Source organism: Salmo salar, unplaced genomic scaffold (genome assembly GCF_905237065.1).
Source record: "Salmo salar unplaced genomic scaffold, Ssal_v3.1, whole genome shotgun sequence".
NCBI lineage: Eukaryota > Metazoa > Chordata > Actinopteri > Salmoniformes > Salmonidae > Salmo > Salmo salar.
In genome coordinates this window covers 139,996-156,176 of record NW_025547937.1, presented here as the reverse complement: position 1 = coordinate 156,176, position 16,181 = coordinate 139,996, and the positions used below count along the sequence as shown (strand labels likewise).

General features: G+C 45.2%; 1 pseudogene; it reads right to left on the bottom strand.

Annotated features, from left to right (window-relative positions):
- Positions 1–9,589, bottom strand: LOC106561571 (tripartite motif-containing protein 16-like; annotated as a pseudogene).
- Between the last annotated feature and the right edge of the window lie 6,592 nt (positions 9,590–16,181).

Here is a 16,181-nt window from a genome sequence, read left to right as displayed (position 1 = left end):
CAGTTTAACCAGCTCAGCTATAGACTACACCAGCATGACTAGTATCTATGTGGACCCTACTACAGTTTAACCAGCTCAGCTATAGACTACACCAGCATGACTAGTATCTATGTGGACCCTACTACAGTTTTACCAGCTTAGCAGTACCAGTAAGACTAAACCCAGGATAGAGGGTCTGAGTGAATGTGGTCTGGACTCTGTGGAGGAGGGTCATTGTGTCAGAGACACTGTAGAAGGACAGAGTACCTGCCTTGTGATCCAGGTACACTCCTACTCTGGAGGACTGAGGGCCTGATACTTTAGTCTCAACATTATTGTGTCTGAACCAATAACCATCACTATAGCACTGTAAACTCCAGGACTTGTTATTGTGTCCAAATCCACCATCTGACCCTGTTCTGCTGATGTCTTTATATGAGACTGCTGTATAAACATAACCACTCCACTCCACTTCCCAGTAACAGCGTCCAGACAGACCCTCTCTACACAGAACCTGGTACCAGTTGGTGAATCTGTCTGGATGGTCAGGATATGGTTGGACTTGGTCTGTATAGGTCACCTTTCTGTTCCCTTTAGACAGAGAGAGGAGTGTGTCTGCTGTGTTTGGGTCCAGTGTGAGCTGACAGGAATCTGGGAGAGGAGCAGAGCAGAGACCAATGAGGGGAGTCAGAACAATAAGTTAAGTCAGATACTGTATCTACCCTGTCTTTGATTAGAGCACAGCAGAGATCAAATCAGAGAAATATGAGGAGTCAGATAGATACCCAGTCTTTGATTAGATCTACTATTGCTATATATTTCTAGAGGGATTGTTAGGAGTGTCAGTAAAAATAGACTGTTAGTTACTTCACAATAAAGAGACTCACATTGTAACAACTGTTCTCTGGTCTTGGGCTCTGGAGGCAGTACAACATCCACTATATTCACTACAGACACACAAACACATTGACAGAGAGAGGGAATGTTATCATCATACCATATTCCACATGTATATGACTAGTAGGGAACTTTCAATGGTCTAAAGTTGATGTTCTTATTGTTTTCAACACACCTGTAGTGGAGATCTTGGTCCATTCTCCTTTAAGGAAGTCTTCTAGTTTCTCTCTCAGTTCACACACAGTCTTACTCACATCTCCAAAGTACTGAAGAGGACGGACAACAATTCTGGGTAAGTCTGAAGATACACTGATACTGGAGAGAGACTGATAACTCTGGAGAGAGAGAGACAGAGAGAGAGAGAGAGAGAGAGAGAGAGAGAGAGAGAGAGAGAGAGAGAGAGACGGACGGACGGACGGACAGAGAGAGAGAGAGGGGGACAGAGAGAGAGGGACAGAGAGGGAGAGAGGGACAGAGAGGGAGAGAGGGACAGAGAGGGAGAGACACAGAGAGAGAGGGGGGACACAAAGAGAGAGAGGGGGACACAGAGAGAGAGGGACACAGAGGGACAAAGAGAGAGGGACAAAGAGAAAGAGAGAGGGAAGGACAAAGTGGGACAGAGAGAGAGAGACACACAAAGAGAGGGACAAAGAGGGACAGAGAGAGAGAGAGAGAGAGACACAAAGAGAGAGGGACAGAGAGAGAGAGAGACACAAAGAGAGAGAGGGGGACACAGAGAGAGAGGGGGACACGGAGAGAGAGGGGGACACAGAGAGAGAGGGGGACACAGAGAGAGAGGGGGACACAGAGAGAGAGGGGGACACAGAGAGAGAGGGGGACACAGAGAGAGAGGGGACACGGAGAGAGAGGGGGACACGGAGAGAGAGGGGGACACGGAGAGAGAGGGGGACACGGAGAGAGAGGGGGACACGGAGAGAGAGGGGACACGGAGAGAGAGGGGGACACAGAGAGAGGGGGACACGGAGAGAGAGGGGGACACGGAGAGAGAGGGGGAACAGAGAGAGGGGGACAAGAGAGAGGGGGACATGAGAGAGAGGGGGGACACAGAGAGAGGGGGACACAGAGAGAGAGGGGGACACAGAGAGAGAGGGGGGACACAGAGAGGGGGACACAGAGAGAGAGGGGGACACAGAGAGAGAGGGGACACAGAGACAGAGGGGGACACAGAGACAGAGGGGGACACGGAGAGAGAGGGGGACACGAGAGAGAGGGGGACACAAGAGAGAGAGAGAGGGGACACGAGAGAGAGGGGGACACAGAGAGAGAGGGGACACGGAGAGAGAGGGGGACACGGAGAGAGAGGGGGACACGAGAGAGAGGGGGACACAGAGAGAGAGGGGACACAGAGAGAGAGGGGGACACGGAGAGAGAGGGGGACACAGAGAGAGAGGGGGACACAGAGAGAGAGGGGGACACAGAGAGAGAGGGGGACACAGAGAGAGAGGGGACACAGAGAGAGGGGGACACAGAGACAGAGAGGGACACAGAGACAGAGGGGGACACAGAGACAGAGGGGGACACAGAGACAGAGGGGGACACAGAGACAGAGGGGGACACAGAGACAGAGGGGGACACAGAGACAGAGGGGGACACAGAGACAGAGGGGGACACAGAGACAGAGGGGGACACAGAGACAGAGAGGGGACACAGAGACAGAGAGGGACACAGAGAGAGAGGGAAGAGAGAGGGACACAGAGAGAGAGAGGGACACAGAGAGAAGAGGGACACAGAGAGAGGACACAAGAAGAGGGACACAACGGACACAGAGAGAGAGGGACAAAGAGGACAATGAGAGAGGGACAAAGAGAGAGAGGGACAAAGAGGGACAATGAGAGAGGGACAAAGAGAGAGAGGGACAAAGAGGGACAATGAGAGAGGGACAAAGAGGGACAAAGAGGGACAATGAGAGAGGGACAAAGAGGGAGAGGGACAGAGAGAGGGAGAGAGATGGGGACAGAGATAGGGAGAGAGATGGGGACAGAGAGAGGGAGAGAGATGGGGACAGAGAGAGGGAGAGAGATGGGGACAGAGAGAGGGAGAGAGAGAGAGGGGGCACAGAGAGAGAGGGGGACACAGAGAGACAGGGGGACACAGAGACAAGGACACAAAGAGAGGTGACAGAGACAGGTACACAGAGAGAGAGGGACAGAGAGAGGGACAAAGACGGACAAACAAAGAGAGGGACAAAGATGGACAAAGAGAGAGAGGGACAAAGAGGGACAAAGAGAGACAAAGAATGAGAGGGACAAAGAGGGACAAAGAGAGAGAGGGACAAAGAGGGACAAAGAGAGAGAGGGGGAGAGAGAGAGGACAAAGAGGGACAAAGGAGAGGACAGAGAAAAAAGGACAAAGAGAGAGAGGGAAGGACAAGAGAGAGAGAGAGACAGAGAGAGAGGGACAGAGAGGGACACAGGGAGACACAGAGAGAGGGACAAAGAGGGACAAAGAGAGGGACAAATAGGGACAGAGAGGGAGAGGGACAGAGAGAGAGAGGGGGACAGAGAGAGAGGGGGGACAGGAGAGAGGGGGGACACAGAGAGAGGGGGGACACAGAGAGAGGGGGGACACGGAGAGAGAGGGGGACACAGAGAGAGGGGGGACACGGAGAGAGAGGGGGACACAGAGAGAGGGGGACACGGAGAGAGAGGGGGACACGGAGAGAGAGGGGGACACAGAGAGAGGGGGACACAGAGAGAGGGGGGACACAGAGAGAGGGGGACACAGAGAGAGGGAGAGGGACAGAGAGAGAGGGGGCAGAGAGAGAGAGGGGGACACAGAGAGAGGGGGGACAGGAGAGAGAGAGAGAGAGGGACAGAGAGAAAGAGAGAAAGAGGGACAGAGACACAGCGAGGGAAGGCAGAGCGAGAGGGACACAGACGAGAGAGGGGACTCAGACAGAGGGACACAGAGCGAGAGAGGGAACACGAGCGAAAGAGGAGGGACACAGACAGAAAGAGAGGGACACAGAGAGAGAGAGGGACACAGACAGAGAGGGGGACACAGACAGAGAGGGGACACGGAGAGAGAGGGGGACAGAGGGACAAAGAGGAACAGAGAGAGAGAGGGACAGAGAGACAGACAGGACAACATAATGATTGAGATGAATAGTTTCACATTAAGTTAATTTCATATCACATGTAACAAGACAGTTTAGTTACCTGGAGGAAATGGATGTGATCCTCTGTGTGTGAGAGCTGCTCCAGCTCAGTGCTTCTCTTCCTCAGCTCAGCTATCTCCTGCTTCAGTTGCTCCAGGAGTCCTTCAGCTTGACTCACTTGAGCCTTCTCTTGGGCTCTGATCAGCTCCTTCACCTCAGAGCTCCTTCTCTCAATGGAGCGGATCAGCTCAGTAAAGATCTGATCACTGTCCTCCACTGCTGCCTGTGCAGAGCGCTGTTGAGAGAGAGAGAGAGAGAGAGAGAGAGAAACAGAGAGACAGAGACAGTAGGTAGTTACCATTTTAGAAAATCATGGGACATTGTCTTTGGTTGCATGCTATTTTATGTCAATCATATTGCTCCTTGTAGCCTATTACTGATGCTACGTGGTCTTATGCTGCCATCTATTGGAAATATTTACCAATTAAAAGTTATTAATTCACGTAAAGACATTGGTGAGGCAGCTGAGAAATAAAGTGTATTTAATTCGAGAGATCAGTCTCAAACCTGCCCCACCTGTCCCACGCCAATTGCTGGACTTTCACATAGAGGTTACTATGTCACCCAGTTCAAACCACATTTAACATATAAAACAAATGAGTCTTGTTTATCAAGTGTTCTGCCTTGCAATAATAAATATAATAAAATAACTAATAAAAAAGCAAATGCTTACATAGGTTTTATTAAAAAAATAACAAATGTTATTTAGTACTAAAACGGTATTTACTAACATAATATTATTACTAAAATAGTTGTAGGCTACCCTACCCTAGAATTAGGGTTCAGGCTAAAATAGGTTATACGTAGGGTTAGAGATTCTGTACAGCACTTTGTGACATCTGCTGATGTAAAAAGGGCTTCATAAATACATTTGATTGATTGTTAGGTTCAGGGTATTTAAAGAGAAAAACTGTATGGGTTTATATCTCTCTTGCTCCTCCCTGTGGTCTTCTGTGGGTACTACATACCTCATTCACCACACTTGATAGACTCATAATCTGAGGTAGCAACTGAGTCAGAGCTACAAATCAATGAGCTCCACCTATCCATTTGGTTTACAACTCAGTGAACCTGCGCAGCAATCTCTCTATTTGATGCCTACGAACCAACAGATTTCAACGATTATCATATTACCCAGCAGCCATTTAGAAACAACAAATCTGTTTAAATCGGGCACATCTTGAAAAGAGGACAGGGACATACGTTTTGTTTAGGTTTTAAACCTTTTTCTGAAATAAAATATGTTTAAACATGTTTAACGTTTGATGTCTTTGCACCAACCATCTGTTCTACTCACTAACACTGTAGGTCACTACAACATGTAACCAGGTGAACAGTGAGCTTCCTCACCAAGTAGCTGTAACCTAGTTAACAATAAGTTACCTGAGGTAAACCTACAAGGTTAACGTGGGCTGGAAGAGAATTACTTCAAAACCACAGCAAACAGCTGGGACATATGCTAATATTATATCACTGGGCTCCTTGGCGGATAGTTTCATCAGAAAATATTTGTAAAAAATGTCCACACTATCTGTGCTAACAAACCCTGTGTACCACCCCTCCCCTGTTTAACCTTGAATTTAGTTCAGAAAACCACTTGGAAATGGACCAAAACGAACCAACTCTTTACGGATCTGTTCGTCCGTAATAAACGGAGGCAGATTAGACACCACTACTCTTGTTGAAATCAGCACCAACACCCCCTCACATAAATCATACTGGTAACTAGCCGGGCAACAAGACTCACCTTTTACATTACCACAACCACCGCCTTGTTCATTCTGGATACAGAGTGTATATGTTCCTCTCCCACCTGTTCACCGACCATGATCAATAATTCCTCCACACCATTCTCCAGAACGCACCTGAAGAGACAGCGTTTCTTCTCCACTCGGTTGAAGACATCACACCTCCCAAACAAACTACCCTACTCCCCCCTCAACTCTAACCGATAAACAGTGGAAACTAATATATAAACCCTTAACAACTACAAAATACATTTGGAAAATATGCAAAAAGAATAGTAGCCCTCCTAGGAACCACAATTAACACTCTCTTTCCATTACTAACCCTCCCTACACAACACCTTCTTCTAAATCTCTTTTGCCTCACCTCTATGATATTTTTTAAAGCTTTTATCAAAGGTTAAAATTCCAAATGGCCTTTCCCATATAACATTGATACCTCAACTGTCCAACCAAAACCACTGCCTTGTCTACTAGTATATTCCCAACAGTCATCTAGAACAGTAGCAGTGGGATGCTCAACCTCACAGCCTTGCAACCCAATAAGATAATGACAATTTATTACACCGTATACCCAAAGGCATCTCACCTGCCTCCACTAGTAAGACACATACAGATGTTGATTTAAATGCACCAATACATATCCTTAAAGCTATATACTGGATTCTGTCCAGCTTAAGTCTTTGCTGCTGTTCCATAAACTATACACCCGTAATCAATTGTCGTCCTGATCAGAGCTCAATAAATATCCATCAACGATTGTCTGTCAGCACCCCATTCATAACCAGAGACCCACAAAACCAACTACCACGAAAGTGATGGAATGAGAGAGAGAGACATCGTTACAACACTGTACATAGACATAATATAACGTTTCTTCTTCTTTGGAGTTTAACGGCGGTTGGCATCCAATATGTTGTATTATCGCCCCCAACTGGACTATAATATAAATCTATTTTACTTTGTGATACAAAATGGGAAAAGGGGAAATTATGATAATACTTACTAACACCATGCCAACTAACCCTACACTCATTAAAACCCACTACCCCATTCCACTACTTTGACCCTATCTGCTCCTGCACCATGCCAACTAACCCTACACTCATTAAAAACCCACTACCCCATTCCACTACTTTGACCCTATCTGCTCCTGCACCATGCCAACTAACCCTACAGTCATTACAAACCCACTACCCCATTCCACTACTTTAACCCTATCTGCTCCTGCACCATGCCAATTACCTGGGAGGACGGAACACCACCACTCAACACACCCTGGAACTCTTCTGAAGTCAAATCTCATATGACCAAATACTTCTCTGCAGCTGCCACCACAACATCTGTTGTCTGTGATTTACGTTCCATTTCTGAGGTACAGTTGATAACCATTGCTTTGAACTCTAAGAAGCCAACCTTACTGAAGCATATATCACTCGTTGGCCAATTCCTCTGTGCTGGAACAGATCTACTACTCACAGGGATCCTCTCAGGATCATCACCCTTGACCCATCCTCCTCTCCTTTCTTCACTCCCCCCACTCTGACTCTAGCCACCTACACCTGCCTCTCTCTCACCAGACACCTCTGATCCCCAGCAACATGTGCACCCCTACAGTTGACACAACTTTATCCACCGAAACTACACAGTCCTCTATCCCATGACCTCCTGCACACTTCCCACATCCTGGAATCTCCCTCCTACAAAGTGCTGCAACATGACCATAAACGTTGCACCTGAAACAGCTCAGTGGATTCAACACAAAGACTCTAACAGGATAACTGATATATCCCAACATGACTTTGTCGAGTAAAGACTCAAACGCTGACAGTGACTCCTCTGTTTCACCACACTCACCACCGGGTCTGCTTCACACCAAACGGTGGGCATCACAAACACCAAGAGCCTTCAACTTCAATTGCTCCACCTCCACACTAACGCTACCCAAGAAATCACTCCTTTCAATGGTGTCCTGTTCCTAAGAGCAAAACAAGAAACAGATCTTGACCCAAGGTTGCGTGACACGGAGCGCCCACTCTCTCTGGTCAGAAGAAACACAAACAAATATCGATAGTCCCACCCACATGAAACCACAAAAAAACTCTGTTTTCCAATTGAATTATAACATTTGAAATGTCTCTTCCTTTGAAACTTTTGTGAGTGTAATGTTCACTGTTCATTTCTGTTCATATGTAAACATATGTTTCCCATGCCAATAAAGCCCTTTGAATTGTATTGAGAGAGAGAGAGAGATCCATGTTAATGTATAGGGGACATGAGTCAGTCATGGTTAGTCATGGTTATGTGATGAGGTAGCCCCGCCTGCGACTTCTAAATCAGTGTCGGCCCAATAGGGAATGTCCTCTTGGTGTAATGGTCAGGATGTTGGTTTATCCCACGGTAGACCTGGGTTCATATCCCATCAGTTACATTAAGCAGTCTATTCTCTTAAAGGGGTCAAGACAGCCTGTTCTCAACGGTGGGGTCAGTGGGATTGGAGAGGGGCCCCTCTACCTCTCTCTGACTGGAGGAGAGAAGTGAAATGGTATGTCTCCTCTGGTCAACAATACTCACCTTGAAAGACTCCACAGCCTGTTGGAGCTCCTTCAGCTCCTTCTCTCTCTCCTGGAATCTCTGCTGGACCTTCTGCTGACTCATCCCCAGCTGCCTCTGTGGAGAATCACTCGTCAATGACCTATCAAGCTTTATTTGTCCAGCAGATCAATGTATAGTAATGTGATATAGGACCCATAGAGAGGAAGGTCTACAATCCTGAGGAAGTCCTTTTACAATATTATATTATGTTGCTATGTGAATTATTATAATTTTTATGGTAGGCCTACATGTATCAAGGGGTTGAGACTGAACTTTGGACTCATAAAAGAGGATTCAGAATGATAATAGTGTTTGACCTTAGAAAATGGTGATACATTTGGAGAATCTGGGTTAACATATCTATATACTCAAGGTTTGTGTTCATATTTGTGGATCCATTTCATTTGAATGATCTCATATTCAAACAGCCTTAGTTCCTACTGTATCTTTAATTCTTTGTCAGACAGTCACCAACAAGTTGTTCTGGTCTTACCTGTTTCTCAGTCCTCTCTGCTGCAGCTGATACTGTATCATGGCCTTTATGTTCATCCATTGTACACAGATAACAGATACACTGCTGATCGGTACGACAGTAAACCTCCAGCAGTTTGTCATGATGAGAGCAGATCTTCTCCTGTAGTTGTGCGGTGGCTTTGACCAGCTTGTGCTTCTTGAAAGCAGGAGATTCGTAGTGAGGTTGGAGGTGAGTCTCACAGTAAGAGGCCAGACACGCCAGACAGGACATGAGGGCTTTCTGCTTTCTGGTCCCAGTACAGACATCACACGCCACATCTCCAGGTCCAGCATAGCATAGAGCAGGAGGGGGAGCAGCCTGGAGTCCTGTCTTCTTCAGTTTCTCCACCATATCAGCCAACATGTTATTTTTCCTCAGATTAGGCCTTGAGTGAAGGTCTCTCTGCACTGAGGACAGCTATAGACCCCTTTCAGAACATCCTGATCCCAGCAGCCCTCAATACAGATTCTACAGTAATTGTGTCCACAGGCAGTAGTGACCGGCTCCTTCAGTAGATCCAGACAGACAGAACAACAGAACTGGTCCTGGTCCTGCAGAACTCCCTGCTGAGCCATTTGGACAGTTGTTCACTCTCACACAGACAGACAACACAGAGACTCAGATCAGTTTCGTTTCCTCAGAAAATAGTTTGCGAAGGGGAGGGACTTCCTGGTTCTGCCAGAGGGGTGGGGTTAGAGGAAGGGAGTGAGAGAGGGAGGGGTTAGAGGAGGGAGGGAGAGAGAGAGACAACTGCATGCAACATCGAGAAGGAGACTAATATTTTAGTTCCTAGGTTAGGGCCCTTAATATGGAATAAATCTAACAAATGTGAGTTGTTAGAATATATAAAGGTTAACAGTTTCTATGAAGTACATATTATAATTATTGATTTGATAGTGATACAATGTTCTGTAGTTGAAATGAATACTGTATGTATTGACTGATCATTGAGAATGAGGTAATACTTTACATTACAGTGTGGTTATTACTGTCATAGTAAACAACATCTGCCTGCCTGCCTGCCTGCCTATTGCAACAGCTGTAGACTCAGCCAAATTCTCTGCTGTGGTTGTTGTTGCTATAAGTGTTCAGGTACAAAGTGATTGACCTCACTGTGACCCATATACAGAGTTCATCCACTCTGATAGAACTCCATCTAGGAACAGAACTCACCAGGCTGATAGAACTCCATCTAGGAACAGAACTCACCAGGCTGATAGAACTCCATCTAGCAACAGAACTCACCAGGCTGATAGAACTCCATCTAGGAACAGAACTCACCAGGCTGATAGAACTCCATCTAGGAACAGAACTCACCAGGCTGATAGAACTCCCTAGCTGATAGAACTCCATCTAGGAACAGAACTCACCAGGCTGATAGAACTCCATCTAGGAACAGAACTCACCAGGCTGATAGAACTCCATCTAGGAACAGAACTCACCAGGCTGATAGAACTCCATCTAGGAACAGAACTCAACAGGCTGATAGAACTCCATCTAGGAACAGAACTCACGGCTATAGACTCCATCTAGGACAGAACTCACCAGGCTGATAGAACTCCATCTAGCACAGAACTCACCAGGCTGATAGAACTCCATCTAGGAACAGAACTCACCAGGCTGATAGAACTCCATCTAGCAACAGAACTCAACAGGCTGATAGAACTCCATCTAGGAACAGAACTCACCAGGCTGATAGAACTCCATCTAGCAACAGAACTCAACAGGCTGATAGAACTCCATCTAGGAACAGAACTCACCAGGCTGATAGAACTCCATCTAGCAACAGAACTCAACAGGCCACCCAGAGGAATACATTGAAAGTTTACAAATCACTTCATAGTTTATATCCCATATTGTTTGTAGCTCTGATTTCACTGTCTTAACACAACTCTTCCTGGTCTATAGAAATGGCCATCATGGGAAGGAGTGAATAGACTCTGTGAGACAACCATTACCTCTCTCCTCTTTCACATCCCTCTATCATCTCTCCATGGGGAGTACAACCATTACCTCTCTCCTCTTTCACATCCCTCTATCATCTCTCCATGGGAGTACAACCATTACCTCTCTCCTCTTTCACATCCCTCTATCATCTCTCCATGGAGTACCATTACCTCTCTCCTTCACTCCCTCTATCATCTCTCCATGGGGAGTACAACCATTACCTCTCTCCTCTTTCACATCCCTCTATCATCTCTCCATGGGGGAGTACAACCATTACCTCTCTCCTCTTTCACATCCCTCTATCATCTCTCCATGGGGAGTACAACCATTACCTCTCTCCTCTTTCACATCCATCTATCATCTCTCCATGGGGTACAACCATTACCTCTCTCCTCTTTCACATCCCTCTATCATCTCTCCATGGGACGTCCCAATAATCTCTCCTTCCTCCTGAAGTGTAGCTTTCCTTCTCTACTCCTCACAAATGTAAAAGCATTGGATTGGTGTTGACATGGGGTAGAGGGAGTTTACTTAAACCAGTCATTTCCTTTAAAATACATGAAGGGAAGTGGGAGAGAGAGAATCAGATAAAGTTGTGGAGATAAAGGAATATGTGAGCAGAAACCCTCCAGGTACAGATACTGTATGTAGAACCATAGTACAGCCCAGTATGGACTATCAATACAGATACTGTATGTAGAACCTTAAAGCCCAGTATGGACTATCAATACAGATACTGTATGTAGAACCATAATAAAGCCCAGTATGGACTATCAATACAGATACTGTATGTAGAACCATAGTAAAGTCCAGTATGGACTACCAATACAGATACTGTATGTAGAACCATAGTAAAGACCAGTATGGACTATCAACACAGATACTGTATGAAGAACCATAGTAAAGACAAGTATGGACTATCAATACAGATACTGTATGTAGAACCATAGTAAAGACCAGTATTGACTATCAATACAGATACTGTATGTAGAACCATAGTAAAGCCCAGTATGGACTATCAATACAGATACTGTATGTAGAACCATAGTAAAGCCCAGTATGGACTATCAATACAGATACTGTATGTAGAACCATAGTAAAGTCCAGTATGGACTATCAATACAGATACTGTATGTAGGAACCATAGTAAAGCCCAGTATGGACTATCAACACAGATACTGTATGTAGAACCATAGTAAAGACAAGTATGGACTATCAATACAGATACTGTACGTAGAACCATAGTAAAGCCCAGTATTGACTATCAATACAGATACTGTATGTAGAACCATAGTAAAGACCAGTATGGACTATCAATACAGATACTGTATGTAGAACCATAGTAAAGACCAGTATTGACTATCAATACAGATACTGTATGTAGAACCATAGTAAAGCCCAGTATGGACTATCAATACAGATACTGTATGTAGAACCATAGTAAAGCCCAGTATGGACTATCAATACAGATACTGTATGTAGAACCATAGTAAAGCCCAGTATGGACTATCAATACAGATACTGTACGTAGAACCATAGTAAAGCCCAGTATGGACTATCTATACAGATACTGTATGTAGAACCATAGTAAAGCCCATTATGGACTATCAATACAAAGTGACCATTTAGATTGAGGCCCAGTTCAATGAGAGGAAGTCTTAACAGAACTGGGGGATGACAGACATGAAGTGGAAGGGTGGAGAGCAAATGTATTGTTGTGCCAAACACTAAAGCATGATATTGTAATACATCTACACTCTATTCCCTATGTAGAACACTACTTTAGACCTGGTCAGAAGCACCATAGTGTACTACGTAGGGAATAGGGAAGCATTTGGAACAGAGACAGTAATTCCCTGAACAACAGCTTCTCTTCCTGGGGTTTATTATGGATCCCCATTAGTTCCTGCCAAGGCAGCAGCTACTCTTCCTGGGGTTTTTTAAGGATCCCCATTAGTTCCTGCCAAGGCAGCAGCTACTCTTCCTGGGGTTTATTATGGATCCCCATTAGTTCCTGCCAAGGCAACAGCTACTCTTCCTGGGGATTATTATGGATCCCCATTAGTTCCTGCCGAGGCAGCAGCCACTCTTCCTGGGGTCCAGCAAAATTAAGGCAGTTACACATTTTAAAAACATTGCAATACATTCACAACAGATTTCACAACATATTAAGTGTGTGCCCTCAGGCCTCTACTCTACTACCATATATCTATAACACAAAATCCATGTGTATGTGTTTGTGTTGCTTCCCATAGTCTGTTATGGACTTGGGGACTGTGAAGAGACCACTGGTGACATGTCTTGTGGGGTATACAGACAGCTTGGTGCATTCAACATGTCAATACCTCTCATAAATACAAGTAGTGATGAAGTGAATCTCTCCTTCACTTTGAGCCAAGAGAGATTGACATGCATATAGTTAATGTTATGTCTCTGTGTACATCCAAGGGCCAGCCGTGCTGCCCTGTTCTGAGCCAATTGTAATTTTCCTAAGTCCCTCTTTGTAGCACCAGACCACACGACTGAACAGTAGTCCAGGTGCAACAAAACTAGAGCCTGTAGGACCTGCTTTGTTGATCAACTTGTTCAATATCCACATTATCTATTACAAGATTTAGTTGAGGTTTAGGGTTTAGTGAATGATTTGTCCCAAATACAATGCTTTAAGTTTTAGAAATATTTTGGACTAACTTATTCCTTGCCACCCGCTCTGAAACTAACTGCAGCTCTTTTATTCAGGATGTACCATCCAGCTTCCTGTTGCAACCTCATTGTGAAACATTGTGAAACAGCACTCACCTGGCTTACTGGTGTTCTTCCATGCCGTCCATGGGAGGGGTGTGTCACTTGAGTGGGTTGAGTCACTGACGTGGTCTTCCTGTCTGGGTTGGCGCCCCCCCTTGGGTTGTGCCATGGCGGAGATCTTTGTGGGCTATACTCGGCCTTGTCCTAGGACGGTAAGTTGGTGGTTGTAGACATCCCTCTAGTGGTGTGGGGGCTGTGCTTTGGCAAAGTGGGTGGGGTTATATCCTGCCTGTTTGGCCCTGTCCGGGGTATCATCGGATGCGGCCACAGTGTCTTCTGATCTCTCCTGTCTCAGCCTCCAGTATTTATGCTGCAGTAGTTTATGTGTCGGGGGCTAGGGTCAGTCTGTTACATCTGGAGTATTTCTCTTGTCTTATCCGGTGTCCTGTGTGAATTTAAATATGCTCTCTCTGATTCTCTCTTTCTGTCTTTCTCTCGGAGGACCTGAGCCCTAGGACCATGCCTCAGGACTACCTGGCATGATGACTCCTTGCTGTCCCCAGTCCACCTGGCCGTGCTGCTGCTCCAGTTTCAACTGTTCTGCCCTCGGCTATGGAACCCTGACCTGTTCACCGGACGTGCTTGTTGCACCCTCGACAACTACTATGATTATTATTATTTGACCATGCTGGTCATTTATGAACATTTTAACATCTTGACCATGTTCTGTTATAATAGCCACCCGGCACAGCCAGAAGAGGACTGGCCACCCCTCATAGCCTGGTTCCTCTCTAGGTTTCTTCTTAGGTTTTTGCCTTTCTAGGGAGTTTTTCCTAGGGAGTTTTTCCTAGCCACCGTGCTTCTTTCACATGCATTGCTTGCTGTTTGGGGTTTTAGGCTGGGTTTCCGTACAGCACTTTGAGATATCAGCTGATGTACGAAGGGCTATATAAATACATTTGATTTGATTTGATTTGATTTGACCTGTGATCACCACCAACCCAGGCTCCACATCGGTAGCCTTGGACACCCAGGCTTCACTCAAGATCAACAAAAGGACATTTGGAAGGATCCCATTGAGCAAAGTAAACAAAGATGTGTTTTTTCAACGTCTTTTGCTCGTAGGGATGGTCTCCCGAGAGAGCACACCAGGCAGCAGGGAGTGCTTTGATGTGATTGGTTGGTCAGCAGGAAGTTTCATCTGGCTACACAGAAGGGGAAAAAAAGACAATTATATACATGGAATAATTTGATTAGTCAAGGTACAGAGTTCCTCTGTCCAGTGTCTGTGTTATTTTGCATATCTTAATCTTTTCTTTTTATTGGCCAGTCTGAGATATGGCTTTTTCTTTGCAACTCTGCCTAGAAGGCCAATTTGACATTTCTACGTGACCCCAAACGTTTGAACGGTAGTGTAGTGTACGATAGTAGTGTACACTACCCGTGAAAAGTTTGAACACATACTCATTCAAGTTTAAAAAAAACTGTTTTCCACATTGTAGAATAATAGTGAAGACATCAAAACAATGAAATAACACATATGGAATCATGTAGTAACCAAAAAAGTGTTAAACAAATCAAACTTTCTTTTAGATTCTTCAAAGTAGCCACCCTACGCCTTGATCTATTAGATGCTATAGACTATGTGTAGTTTGATAATAGGACTTTAGTATAGGGGCTTAGAGATGGTAAAGAAATCTCTGCTTATAGGAATAAATAAGGCATATTGCTGTGCACATATGGAGGAGTGAAACTATAGTTTAACCACTTCCCCCGACTGGGGTTGGTTCCTCTCTTCCACGTTCACTCCCCGGAGCTGGTCTAGGCGTGTGGTCAAGTACATCGAATAGAGATAAACTTGAGGAACAGAATAGACCTGTATTGTTTTCAATCATGTTTGCTTCTGAGTAACTTGGTCACACTGCATAAGACAAAGAGCCTCTGAGAGTGACCACAGTTCTTCAGCCCATCCTGTTATTATCGTATTTTACAGGTGGCACATCTGTGTGGAGATATGAAGAGAACAGAGGCTAGCTTGGTAGAGAAAGAACTAACGGATCTGACATTATCACTTGTTTTTGCACTATGACCTCACAGACCTGATACACATAACCACAAGAAGAAAACAAGGTAGCTCATGATGCTCCGATCTGCCGGGGAGGGTGGAACCAACAACGACTAAGCTGTTTTGTATTTTCTGTATTATTGGGCTCTCAATGATCACCTACGGGAGGTCGTTGACCAGCTCCATTATTGCAATAATGAATCAATATTAAAGGTTGATTGTTTGAGGAAATTGAAAGTCTCTTCTCCCTTACTTGATTAGAATTTCCTTGTGTCCAAGCGTTTGACTGGTACTGTATAAATGCTTATTGGTTATTTACAAGCTATGCAGATGCAGCATCCAGTGGGCTGAATGAACCTGGTTTGAACTTTTCTCTGATGACAAAACACAAAGCAGTATCTTTAACAGCACCATTTCTAGACAGACAACAGAGGATGTTCATGATGTTTTGATCAACAGACTATTAGAATAATAATTCAAGTTAATATAAACGTTTCCTCTTCAGTTAACTAAAGT